The sequence below is a fragment of the Bombina bombina genome, chromosome 4, assembly GCF_027579735.1.
Source record: "Bombina bombina isolate aBomBom1 chromosome 4, aBomBom1.pri, whole genome shotgun sequence".
Taxonomy (NCBI): Eukaryota; Metazoa; Chordata; class Amphibia; order Anura; family Bombinatoridae; genus Bombina; species Bombina bombina.
The window spans coordinates 17006415-17022127 of record NC_069502.1 but is presented as its reverse complement, the minus strand read 5'-3'; positions in this window follow the sequence as shown (position 1 = coordinate 17022127).

The window sequence follows — 15713 nt, the reverse complement described above, 5'->3', positions numbered from 1 at the left end:
GATCTACACTTGTATAACGAGTGATATATAGCTCATTACTACTGATGATCTACACTTGTATAACAAGTGATATATAGGTCATTACTACTGATGATCTACACTTGTATAACAAGTTATATATAGCTTATTACTACTGATGAGCTACACTTGTATAACGAGTGATATATAGCTCATTACTACTGATGATCTACACTTGTATAATGAGTGATATATAGCTCATTACTACTGATGATCTACACTTGTATAATGAGTGATATATAGCTCATTACTACTGATGATCTACACTTGTATAATGAGTGATATATAGCTCATTACTACTGATGATCTACACTTGTATAACGAGTGATATATAGCTCATTACTACTGGTGATCTACACTTGTTTAAAGAGTAATATCTAGCTCATTATTACTGATGATCTACACTTCTATAACAAGTGATCTATAGCTCATTACTACTGATGATCTACACTTGTATAAAGAGTGATATATAGCTCATTACTACTGATGATCTACACTTGTATAAAGAGTGATATATAGCTCATTACTACTGATGATCTACACTTGTATAATGAGTGATATATAGCTCATTACTACTGATGATCTACACTTGTATAACGTTTGATATATAGCTCATTACTACTGATGATCTACACTTGTATAACGAGTTATATACAGTATAGCTTATTACTACTGATGATCTACACTTGTATAACGAGTGATATATAGCTCATTACTACTGGTGATCTACACTTGTTTAAAGAGTAATATCTAGCTCATTACTACTGATGATCTACACTTGTATAACGAGTGATATATAGCTCATTACTACTGATGATCTACACTTGTATAAAGAGTGATATATAGCTCATTACTACTGATGATCTACACTTGTATAACGAGTGATATATAGCTCATTACTACTGATGATCTACACTTGTATAACGTTTGATATATAGCTCATTACTACTGATGATCTACACTTGTATAATGAGTGATATATAGCTCATTACTACTGATGATCTACACTTGTATAACGTTTGATATATAGCTCATTACTACTGATGATCTACACTTGTATAATGAGTGATATATAGCTCATTACTACTGATGATCTACACTTGTATAAAGAGTGATATATAGCTCATTACTACTGATGATCTACACTTGTATAACGAATGATATACAGGGAGTGCAGAATTATTAGGCAAGTTGTATTTTTGAGGATTAATTTTATTATTGAACAACAACCATGTTCTCAATGAACCCAAAAAACTCATTAATATCAAAGCTGAATAGTTTTGGAAGTAGTTTTTAGTTTCTTTTTAGTTATAGCTATTTTAGGGGGATATCTGTGTGTGCAGGTGACTATTACTGTGCATAATTATTAGGCAACTTAACAAAAAACAAATATATACCCATTTCAATTATTTATTTTTACCAGTGAAACCAATATAACATCTCAACATTCACAAATATACATTTCTGACATTCAAAAACAAAACAAAAACAAATCAGTGACCAATATAGCCACCTTTCTTTGCAAGGACACTCAAAAGCCTGCCATCCATGGATTCTGTCAGTGTTTTGATCTGTTCACCATCAACATTGTGTGCAGCAGCAACCCCAGCCTCCCAGACACTGTTCAGAGAGGTGTACTGTTTTCCCTCCTTGTAAATCTCACATTTGATGATGGACCACAGGTTCTCAATGGGGTTCAGATCAGGTGAACAAGGAGGCCATGTCATTAGATTTTCTTCTTTTATACCCTTTCTTGCCAGCCACGCTGTGGAGTACTTGGACGCGTGTGATGGAGCATTGTCCTGCATGAAAATCATGTTTTTCTTGAAGGATGCAGACTTCTTCCTGTACCACTGCTTGAAGAAGGTGTCTTCCAGAAACTGGCAGTAGGACTGGGAGTTGAGCTTGACTCCATCCTCAACCCGAAAAGGCCCCACAAGCTCATCTTTGATGATACCAGCCCAAACCAGTACTCCACCTCCACCTTGCTGGCGTCTGAGTCGGACTGGAGCTCTCTGCCCTTTACAAATCCAGCCACGGGCCCATCCATCTGGCCCATCAAGACTCACTCTCATTTCATCAGTCCATAAAACCTTAGAAAAATCAGTCTTGAGATATTTCTTGTCCCAGTCTTGACGTTTCAGCTTGTGTGTCTTGTTCAGTGGCGGTCGTCTTTCAGCCTTTCTTACCTTGGCCATGTCTCTGAGGATTGCACACCTTGTGCTTTTGGGCACTCCAGTGATGTTGCAGCTCTGAAATATGGCCAAACTGGTGGCAAGTGGCATCTTGGCAGCTGCACGCTTGACTTTTCTCAGTTCATGGGCAGTTATTTTGCGCCTTGGTTTTTCCACACGCTTCTTGCGACCCTGTTGACTATTTTGAATGAAACGCTTGATTGTTCGATGATCACGCTTCAGAAGCTTTGCAATTTTAAGTGTGCTGTATCCCTCTGCAAGATATCTCACTATTTTTGACTTTTCTGAGCCTGTCAAGTCCTTCTTTTGACCCATTTTGCCAAAGGAAAGGAAATTGCCTAATAATTATGCACACCTGATATAGGGTGTTGATGTCATTAGACCACACCCCTTCTCATTACAGAGATGCACATCACCTAATATGCTTAATTGGTAGTAGGCTTTCGAGCCTATACAGCTTGGAGTAAGACAACATGCATAAAGAGGATGATGTGGTCAAAATACTCATTTGCCTAATAATTCTGCACTCCCTGTATAGCTCATTACTACTGATGATCTACACTTGTATAAAGAGTGATATATAGCTCATTACTACTGATGATCTACACTTATATAAAGAGTAATTTATAGCTCATTACTACTGATGATCTACACTTGTATAACGAGTGATTTATAGCTCATTACTACTGATGATCTACACTTGTATAAAGAGTAACATATAGCTCATTACTACTGATGATCTACACTTGTATAACAAATGATATATAGCTCATTACTACTGATGATCTACACTTGTATAAAGAGTGATATATAGCTCATTACTACTGATGATCTACACTTGTATAGCGAGTGATATATAGCTCATTACTACTGATGATCTACACTTGTATAAAGAGTTATATATAGCTCATTACTACTGATTATCTACACTTGTATAAAGAGTGACATATAGCTCATTACTACTGATGATCTACACTTGTATAACAAATGATATATAGCTCATTACTACTGATGATCTACACTTGTATAAAGAGTGATATATAGCTAATTACTACTGATGATCTACACTTGTATAACGAGTGATATATAGCTCATTACTACTGATGATCTACACTTGTATAATGAGTGATATATAGCTCATTACTACTGATGATCTACACTTGTATAACAAATGATATATAGCTCATTACTACTGATGATCTACACTTGTATAAAGAGTGATATATAGCTCATTACTACTGATGATCTACACTTGTATAAAGAGTGATATATAGCTCATTACTACTGATGATCTACACTTGTATAGCGAGTGATATATAGCTCATTACTACTGATGATCTACACTTGTATAAAGAGTTATATATAGCTCATTACTACTGATTATCTACACTTGTATAAAGAGTGACATATAGCTCATTACTACTGATGATCTACACTTGTATAACAAATGATATATAGCTCATTACTACTGATGATCTACACTTGTATAAAGAGTGATATATAGCTAATTACTACTGATGATCTACACTTGTATAACGAGTGATATATAGCTCATTACTACTGATGATCTACACTTGTATAATGAGTGATATATAGCTCATTACTACTGATGATCTACACTTGTATAACAAATGATATATAGCTCATTACTACTGATGATCTACACTTGTATAAAGAGTGATATATAGCTAATTACTACTGATGATCTACACTTGTATAACGAGTGATATATAGCTCATTACTACTGATGATCTACACTTGTATAATGAGTGATATATAGCTCATTACTACTGATGATCTACACTTGTATAACTAGTGATATATAGCTCATTACTACTGATGATCTACACTTGTATAGCGAGTGATATATAGCTCATTACTACTGATGATCTACACTTGTATAAAGAGTGATATATAGCTCATTACTACTGATGATCTACACTTGTATAACGAGTGATATATAGCTCATTACTACTGATGATCTACACTTATATAACGAGTGATATATAGCTAATTACTACTGATGATCTACACTTGTATAACGAGTGATATATAGCTCATTACTACTGATGATCTACACTTGTATAAAGAGTGATATATAGCTCATTACTACTGATGATCTACACTTGTATAACAAGTGATCTATAGCTCATTACTACTGATGATCTACACTTGTATAACTAGTGATATATAGCTCATTACTACTGATGATCTACACTTGTATAGCGAGTGATATATAGCTCATTACTACTGATGATCTACACTTGTATAATGAGTGATATATAGCTCATTACTACTGATGTTCTACACTTGTATAATGAGTGATATATAGCTCATTACTACTGATGATCTACACTTGTATAATGAGTGATATATAGCTCATTACTACTGATGATCTACACATGTATAACAAGTGATCTATAGCTCATTACTACTGATGATCTACACTTGTATAACTAGTGATATATAGCTCATTACTACTGATGATCTACACTTGTATAACAAGTGATATATAGCTCATTACTACTGATGATCTACACTTGTATAACTAGTGATATATAGCTCATTACTACTGATGATCTACACTTGTATAACTAGTGATATATAGCTCATTACTACTGATGATCTACACTTGTATAACTAGTGATATATAGCTCATTACTACTGATGATCTACACTTGTATAAAGAGTGATATATAGCTCATTACTACTGATGATCTACACTTGTATCACAAGTGATATATAGCTCATTACTACTGATGATCTACACTTGTATAAAGAGTGATATATAGCTCATTACTACTGATGATCTACACTTGTATAACGAGTGATATATAGCTCATTACTACTGATGATCTACACTTGTATCACAAGTGATATATAGCTCATTACTACTGATGATCTACACTTGTATAACAAGTGATATATAGCTCATTACTACTGATGATCTACACTTGTATAGCGAGTGATATATAGCTCATTACTACTGATGATCTACACTTGTATAACGAGTGATATATAGCTCATTACTACTGATGATCTACACTTGTATAACAAGTGATATATAGCTCATTACTACTGATGATCTACACTTGTATAATGAGTGATATATAGCTCATTAGTACTGATGATCTACACTTGTATAACAAGTGATATATAGCTCATTACTACTGATGAGCTACACTTGTATAATGAGTGATATATAGCTCATTACTACTGATGATCTACACTTGTATAACAAGTGATATATAGCTCATTACTACTGATGATCTACACTTGTATAACAAGTGATATATAGCTCATTACTACTGATGATCTACACTTGTATAACAAGTGATATATAGCTCATTACTACTGATGATCTACACTTGTATAAAGAGTGATATATAGCTCATTACTACTGATGATCTACACTTGTAAAAAGCCCATTTGTATTTAAGTTGTTTTTTGTCTTGTATCAGAGCAAAGAGTAAAACACTCCCAGCTTATCAAGTGCATGATTTAAGGGCAAACAATTGAACTTTTAACCTGTGTTGATGTAGTCTACTTCCATGTGTGGCATTATGAAATATACATTTAATAGTAAAATATTAGTGTTCATAGAGAAAAGGCCAAACATGTTTTTGTTTGTTTATAGTCTAAAGTAGATCATTTCCACTTAGAGATTAATACAAAAAATGTACCCACATTTACATTGAATGAGAATTTAAACTGTTTTCTTTTATTTCAATGCATTTATGCAATAACACAGATAATACTGTACAAGCAAATATCTAATATTAATATTGCAGAAAAAATGTATTAATCTTTTATAAGGTCAGTATTGTTAGCAATGTTACTAGCTTTACAGAACTGATTTCATAACACTCTGTCCCTGGTATTCCCAGATCCCTCGTTCTGTCTGCACTGAGAGCTGTCTCCTGGGATACAGACGGGTCCCACAGGAAGGGCGACCCAAGTGCTGCTATGACTGTGTCCCATGTCCAGATGGAGAGATCACTAACGTAACTGGTACTTAATCTGCTGAGTAAAATATTTAGTTATTACACACAAATTACATCTCTCTCTGTCTCTCTCTCTCTCTTTCTCTATCTCTCTCTTTCTCTAGCTCTCTTTATATCTCTAGCTCTCTCTCGCGCAAAACCTCACTCTCAACATACACAACATGATTTCAGAAATTCACTCTCATTGTACAGATCCTCATTTCAGACCGTCATTCTCACTATAAAGAACATGATTTTATAATCTCACTCTCACTTTACAGACCATGATTTCAGAACCTCATTCTCACTATACAGACTGTGATTTAAGAACCTCAGTCTCACTATACAGACCATGATTGAAGTTTCTCTCTTTCTCCCCCCCCCCCTCTCTCTCATGATTTCAGAATACTGATCTCACTGTACAGTCTATGATTACAGAACTTCGCTTTCACCATACAGACCATAATTTGAGAACCTCACTCTCTCTGCACAGGCCATGATTTCAGAAACCCTCTCCTACTGTACAGAATATGATTTCAGAACCCCTCTCTTACTGTACAGACCATGATATCTGAACCACACTCTCGCTGTACAGACCATGATTTTAGAATCTCAATCTAACTATACAAGCCATTATTTCAGAATCTCACTATCACTATACAGATCATGATTTCAAAACCCAACTCTCACTGTACAGACCATGATTTCAGAACCTCACGCTCACTGTACCAATCATGATTTCAAAACCTCACTCTCACTGTACTGATCATGATTTTAGAACCTGACTCTAACTGCTCAGGCCATGATTTTAGAATTTTACTCTCACTGTACAGACCATGATTTCAGAACCTTACTCTTATTGTACAGACCATGAATTTAAAACCCAACTCTCACTGTATAGACCATGATGTCAGAATCCAACTCTCACTGTACAGATCATGATTTTAGAACCTCACTCTAACTGTACTGATCATGATTTCAGAACCTCACTCTCACTGTGCAGATCATGATATCAGAACCTCATTTTTATTATAAAGAAAATGATTTCGGAAACCTCCCTTTCACTATACAGACCATGATTTCAGAACCTCACTCTCACTATACAGACCATGATTTCAGAACCCTTATTCTCACTATACAGACCATGATTTAAAAACACCATTCTTACTATACAGACTATGATTTAAAAACACCATTCTTACTATACAGTCCATCATTTTAGAACCTCGCTCTCACTATATAGACCATGATTTCAGAACTTCACATTCACTGTACAGTAGAGACCATAATTTAAGAACCTCACTCTTACTGTACAGACCATAATTTAAGAATCTCGCTAGCACTGTAAAGACCATGAATTCAGAGCCCCCCTCTCACTGTAAAGGCCTGATTTTAGAACCCCTCTCTCACAATACAGACTACAATTTTAGAATCTCACTCTCACTGTACCAACCATTATTTCAGAACCTCACTCTCACTGTACTGATCACAATTTTAGAACCTGACTCTAACTGCACAGGCCATGGTTTTAGAATTGCACTCTCATTGTACAGAACATGATTTCAGGACCTTTCTCTCATTGTGCACACTATGATGTTAAAACCCATCTCTCACTGTACAGACCATGATGTCAGAATCCAATTCTCACTGTACAGATCATGAATTCAGAACCTCACTCTCACTACACAGACTATGATTTCAGAACCTCACTTTCACTGTACAGACCATGATTTCAGAACCTCATTTTAATTGCACATAATTTCAGAACCTTACTATCTCTTTACATACCATGATTTCAGAAGCTAATTTTCACTGTACAGGCCATGATTTCAGGACCTCACTTTTATTGTACAGACCATGATTTCAGTGCCTCCCTCTCACTATACAGACCATGATATCAGAACCTCACTAGCACTGTGCAGACCACAAATTCAGACACCCACTATAAATATCACAATTTTAGAACCTTACTCTCACTGTACAGACCATGATTTTAGAACCTCACTGTACAGACCAGTATTTTGTAACTTCACTCTCCCTGTACAGACCATAATTTGAGAACTTCACTCTTACTGTACAAACCATGGTTTCAGAATAGGGTGACCATATTGCCGCTTTAAAAAGGGACACATGTGAAAAATATATATGTCAGGGTTCTTATACAAAAAATTCTTTAAACAGCCCTGAAAGCAGCCCTGACATATGCATTTTACATATGCGTCCCTTTTTAAAGCGGCAATATGGTCACCTTATTTCAGAACCTCACTCTCACTATACAGACCATGATTTCAGAACCCTACTTTCACTAAATAGACCATGATTTCAGAATCTCAATCTCATTGTAGAGAACATGATTTCCAAACCTCACGTTCACTATACAGTCCATGATTTCAGGACCTCCCTTTCACTGTAAAGGCCACAATTTCAGAACCTCTCTTTAATTGTACAGATCATGATCACAGAACCTTAGTTTAGCTGTACTTATCATAATTACAGAACCTTACTCTCTCTATACAGACCAGGTTGATTTCAGATGCTCACTTTAACTGTACAGACCATGATTTAAGAAGCTCACATTCACTGTACGGACCATGATTTCAGAATCTCACTTTAACTGTACAGACCATAATTTAAGAACTTTCACTTTCACTGTACAGAATAAAGTTTTAAATAAGCAAGACAGACTGGCCCGGATTACAAGTTGTGTGGCATGGTACGATATGGTCTTTGCGTGCAGAATGGTCACCTACTTGATATTACAAGTTATGTCGTATGGCTTTTCTGTGATCGTTATGGCCTTTACTGCAACGATGCACAAAAGTATGGTATTTTGGTGCGCAAGTCCTACCCCTGCATATACACTAATCTGTACCCATAAACAGATGTGGGAAAGGACAAGGATAAATATAAAATATGCCTGTGTATGCGCTAAACAGCAATGGGGATAAGTGGATAAAACTAAAAAGATTTCTGAAATAGGATATCTATTAAAATGAATGATTTATATACATCAGCTAAAACAAAGTACTAAAAACAGTGTAGAAAATAGATGAAGATATGTAGTATCTTAAAAATAAAGCATTTATTATAATACATACATATATATGACCGGTCATAAACAAGACAAAATATATTAAAAATCCTGGGTAATTGTGCAACTAGAAATTAAGTATATAAAAGTACGTGTATACAAATATTGCTATTGGGACTGTCAGTCCCTATGAACTTCAGAAGTTAAAATGAATAAGGCAATATCTTGTTACAATCGGTGGTTAACTCCTTATATCAAGATGGATCTTGATAAAGCCACAAGAAGTGGCGAAACGCATTGATGGTTATGTACAAGATACGATCAGAAGTCTCCCAAGCCATATTTATCTAAAGGATCAAAGGATTATTAAGGATCCTAAGTGGAACTACTTCCAGCATCGAAATACTCTGCGCAGAGTTGAAGATCAATACACCAGACGGATCTACTTTGCTTGGGATCCCTGACGTTGCGTGTGACGTCACCGGCTACAGGAGAGCTGTACAGACACCTGTGCTATCCCGGGAGTGGACAGAATATACCCACAGAAGAACAGGTAGGCACTTAGAGGTGTATCAGCCCGGTAGTGCGGTGGACGTACATGGCATGTAGCAAGGAATTTTTAGTGCTATTTGATGAACGTTTTAGCTTTGAGGCATTCGTAAATTAACTGCCAAAGACTAGTTCAAGAAATCATTTGGAGCATTAACTTGTTTTACCTATTGGAGTATCCAGGACTGGTAATAAGAACATAAGTAATAGCATGCATCGAGTGATATAAGGAGTTAACCACCGATTGTAACAAGATATTGCCTTATTCATTTTAACTTCTGAAGTTCATAGGGACTGACAGTCCTAATAGCAATATTTGTATACACATACTTTTATATACTTAATTTCTAGTTGCACAATTACCCAGGATTTTTAATATATTTTGTCCTGTTTATGACCGGTCATATATATGTATGTATTATAATAAATGCTTTATTTTTAAGATACTACATATCTTCATCTATTTTCTACACTGTTTTTAGTGCATTGTTTTAGCTGATGTATATAGATCATTCATTTTAATAGACATCCTATTTCAGAAATCTTTTTAGTTTTATCCACTTATCCCCATTGCTGTTTAGCGCATATACACGTATATTTTATATTTAACCTTTACCGCAACGATCCATTCCGCATTTAAAGACCTGTAGTTATGTGTTTTACTAAACAAAGAAAGTTTCACAAAACACATAAAATATATGTTAAAAAAGTACACTAACAACCATAAACTACACTATTAACCCCTAAATTGCCACTACCTGCATAACAACTAAAAATATTATAATATTCATCTTGGTCAATGTATCCGAAGTTATAAAATAGACCTGCAAATAAAATATAATGGAACACAACATGAACACAGAAAAAAAAAAGAATTCCAAAGAATTATTCACCGGGAAAATATTTGTTTGATTTTACCATAATTTGTCAACAGAATAATTTGGATCAGTAGGATTTCTGTAAAAAAATACATGATTTATACTTACCTGATAAATTATTTTCTTTCCTGGCCTGGAGAGTCCACAAATCCATTCAGTTACTAGTGGGAATTGAACTCCTGGCCACCATGTGGAGGCAAAGAACACCCCTGCAAAGCTTCAAGTATCCTCCCACTACCCACAATCCCCAGTCATTCAGGTGAGGATTTATGGAAAGAGAAGAAGACACAAAGGCTATAGAGGTGCCTGAGGTTTAGAAAATGACAAAAATCCATCTTAAAATAAGGGCGGGTAGTGGACTCTCTATGCCAGGAAAGAAAATAATTTATCAGGTAAGTATAAATTATGTTTTATTTCCAATGGCATGGAAAGTCCACAAATCCATTCAATTACTAGTGGGAACCAATACCAAAGCTAGAGTCCACAGAATGGAAGAGTGGGATAGACAAGACAGGCAAACCTAAACAGAAGGCAACACTTCTTGAAGAAATGTCCTCCCAAAAGAGTCCTCAGCTGAGTCAAAAAACATTAAATTTGGAAAATTTGGAAAAAGTATGCAATAATGACCAAGTGGCTACCTTGCAAATCTGTTCCATAGAAGCATCATTCTTAAAGGCCCAAGAAGAAGTGACAGCACTAGTGGAGCAAGCCGTTATTTTCTCTGGAGGCTGCTGTCCAGCTGTCTCATAAGCCAATCGAATAACACTTCTCAACTAGAAGGAAGGCAACCGGAGGAAACAGATAAATTAGACCGAAATCTCATGGCACTGCCAGGGCGACTACAAGAGCTGCTTGATCTCTTGTTCTTGCTCCAAATTTTGGAAGCTTGGCTTTTAGACGAGATACCATCAGATCCAACTCCAGAACTCCCCATTTGAAGGTTACCATAAGAAACATCCAGATGGAGAACCCATTCCCCTCGATGAAATGCCAGCCTGCTTAGATAATCCGCTTCCCAGTTGTCCTGGGATATGAATAGCAGAGAGATGACAATTGTGAGACTCTGCCCACTGAAGAATGCGAGTCACCTCCTTCATAGCTAACAAGCACCGAGTTCCTCCTTGTTGGTCGATATACACCACCGAACTGAAGTTGTCTGATTGAAATCTGATAAACCAGACTAAACTCAGTTGAGACCAAGCTGTTAGAGCATTTAGAATTGCTCTCAATGCTATGATATGTATAGGGAGGGCAGACTCCTCCTGAGGCCAAAGTCCCTGAGCTCTTAGAGACCCCCAAAGTGCTCCCCAGCCTAACAGGCTGGCATCCATGGTCACAATCTCCCAAGAAGGTCTCAGGTAACAAGTGCCCTGAGACAAGTGGTCCTGTGAGATTCACCAAGACAGAGAAATCCTTGTCTGTGAGTATAAAACTATCATCTGAGAGAGATTCAAGTGGTCTCTGTTCCATTGAGCATACATAACTGTAGAAGTCTCAAATGGAAGCGAGCAAATGGAATAATGTTAATGGATGCCATCATGAGACCAATTATTTCCATGCATACTGCCACTGATATACGAACAGAGGACTGAAGAGAACGACAGTCCTCCCAAAGCTTGAATTTTCTGATCTCCATCAAAAATATCTTCATAGATACTGAGTCTATTATTGTCCCTAGAAAACATACCCTTGTATTTTGCACCAAGTAACTTTTTCCTAGATTCACCTTCCACCCGTGAGAGTGGAGAATGACTAACAGAAAATCTGTATGTGATCTTACTAACTGAAAAGATGGTGCCTGAACCAAGATATTATCCAGGTAAGAAGCCACTGCAATCGCTAGAGACCTGTCCACAGGCAGAAGATCCCCTAGAACCTCCGTAAAGATTTGAGGATCAGTGGCGAGGCCGAAAAGAAGGGCTACAAATTGGAAATGTTGATCCAAAAAAGCAAACCTCAGGAACTTGAAATGTTCCCTGTGAATATGCAAATGAAGTTATGCATCCTTTAAGTCTATGGTGGTCATAAAGTGACACTCCTGAACCAGAGGGAGAATAGAACGAATAGTCTCCATTTTGAAGGACAGAACCTTGAGAAACTTGTTGAGAGACTTGAGTTATAGAAAGGGTCAAAAGGTTCCCTCCATTTTTGGGAACTACAAAAATATTTGAATACAATCCCTGACCCTGTTCTGATAGAGGAACTTGGATAATTACTCCCAGAGAAGACAGATCCCTTATGTAGTTTAAGAAGGCCTCTCTCTTTACCTGGTTTAAAGATAATCTGGATAATAGAAATCTGTCCCTGGGGGGACAAGAGTTGCATCCTATCCTGTATCCCTTGAAACTACACTGTCCAAGAGGAAGATTTCTGTCCCTTAAAGTTATGAAAGGAACGAAAAATAGAAGTCTGACAACCTCTATTCCTCTTATCCTGTGGTAAAAAGACTCCTTTTCCACCAGTAACCGTGGAAATTATCTCTGCCAGACCAGGACCAAATATAGTCTCACCCATAAAAGGTAGAGATGGAAGCTTGGATTTGGAAGTCACATCCGTAGACCAAGACTTTAACCAAAGGGCTCTGCGGGCTAGTATTGCAAAAATAGAAATCTTGGCTTCCAACCTGACAACCTGCATACTGGCATTACAAATAAAAGTATTAGCCAACTTTAGAGCCTTGATCCTATCTTGGATCTCCTCTATATTAGTCTCCTCTGAAATTAGAACAGACAATGAGTCACACCAATTAGAGGCTGCACCAGCAACTGTCGCAAAACTAGCAACTGGTTGCTGCTGCAAACCCTAATGAAGATTTTTTTTTCTTAAATAACCCTCCAATTTCTTATCCATAGGGTCTCTAAAAGAGGAACTATCCTTAAAAAGAATAGTAACATATAAAAAAATATGTTAAAAAAGTACACTAACCCCTAAACTGCCACCCCCTGCATCACAACTAATAAATAAACCTATTAACCCTTAAACGGCAATTCCCCCGCATCACAATTACCTAAATTAAACTATTAACCCCTAAACTGCCACCCCCACATTGCCAAAACTAAATTAAGCTAATAACCCCCAAACCACCATCTCCCAATAGACAAATACCTAAATTAAACTATTAACCCCTAAAGCTAACACCCCTAACTTTGACAAAATTAAAACATACCTTAAAATAAATAAAAAGTTACCTGTGAAAAACAATTAAAACCTAAGCTTAAACTAAAAAAAAACTAGCATTACAGAAAATAATAAAACCTAACATTACCAAAGAAAAAAAAAAAACAACCATTACAAAAAAATAAACACTAAAATTACAAAAAACAAACAAATAAAATTATCCAAAATAATAAAAAATATTCCTATTCTAATACCCCCAAAAAAAACATCCCACAAAAAATAAAAACCCCTAATCTAAAAATAAACCACCAATAGCCCTTAAAAGGGCCTTTTGCAGGGCATTGCCCCAAAGCTAGCAGCTCTTTTACCTTAAAAAATACCAATTACCCCATAACATTGCAACCCCCCACTACTGAGACCCCCCAGAATAAAAAAACCTAACTAAAAGAAAACTAATCTCACTATTGCCCTGTGAAGGGCATTTGTATGGGCATTGAGCTCTTTTTCTCTTTTTCAGCCCCCACCCCAAAAAAACCCCAATAACCTTAAACCACCCCCCAAAAAAAAAAAATTACTCTGATCCCCAAATTGGTACTCACCATGATAAAGGGCTGAGATCCATCCTCATCCCAGTGGCGAAACATCTTCATCCATCAGCGGAGCATGTTCTCCAAACTTCATCCAGGCCACTCACAATCTTCTATCTTCATATTGCGACGGCAAAGTCCTCCAGTGATGTCATCTACGACGTTGGTCCTCTGGATCAACACGGAGCTCCTCTTCATGCGGTCCATAGCAGAGTACCTTGCATTTAATCTTCAGTGTGCAGCTGGAGACAGCATGAAGAAGAGCTCTGTGTTGATGCTCTGACGAGGATGACCGACATCACCAAGGACTTCACCCAAGGACTACGCCATTGTCAATGGGATGAAGATAGAAGATGGACCGCAGCCTGGTTGAAGATTGGAGAATATACTCCGCCAATGGATGAAGATGTTTTGACGCTGGGATGAGGCTGTATTGCTGCCCTTCATCATTGGTGAGTACCAATCTGGGAATTAGGGGCATTTATTTATCAAGACCGCTGCTCCATAACCTGTCTGCCTGCTCTGCGGACAGCAATCAACCCGATCGAATTACGAATACAATCGGGTTGATTGACACCCCCTGCTAGCGGCCGCAAATCTGCAGGGGACGGCATTGTACCAGCAGTACTGCTGGTGCAATGATAAATGCTGAAAGCATATGCTGTCGGCATTTATCGATGTGCAGCGGACATGATCCGCAATATTGGCTCATGTCCGCTTGCACATTAATAAAAAGGCTCCTTAGTGTTAGTTTGTTTTTGATTTTTGGGGTGGTTTTTTTTTAAGATTTTGGATTTATTTTTTTTGGCTGAAGAAGAGCTGAATGCCCTTCCAAATGCCCTTTTTGTGGGAAATTGTTAGGTTTTTTTAGTAAGATTTTTTTTTATTTTGGGGGTGAGGGTTGTAATGTTTGGGGGTAATTGGTGTTTTTTTAAGAAAAAAAGAGCTGTAAGATTTGGGGCAATGCCCTGCAAAAGGCCATTTGTTTTTTTTATACTTTTTGGGGTGTTTTTTTGGGGGGGCATATTAGAATAGTAATAATTTTTATTATTTTGGATTTTTTTTGTAATGGTAATTTTTTTTAAATTGTATTAATTCTAGTGATGAATACGTGCACAAGCACGCCAAGTTTGAACTTGTTTTGCGTGCGGTATGTGGGTTTGCGCAGCATCACACACGCAAAAAGAAAGTTTGATTGAAAATTGTAATGGAGGCGCAATGGAAATAGTGTTATAGCCACATTCCGCGCGGTGTGTTTGCAATGGATTTACAGCGCAACTTGTAATTTGGACCACTGAGAAATATTTAACTCATGATCAACATAATTGCAGAGAGAAATCCAATTTCTAAAGATA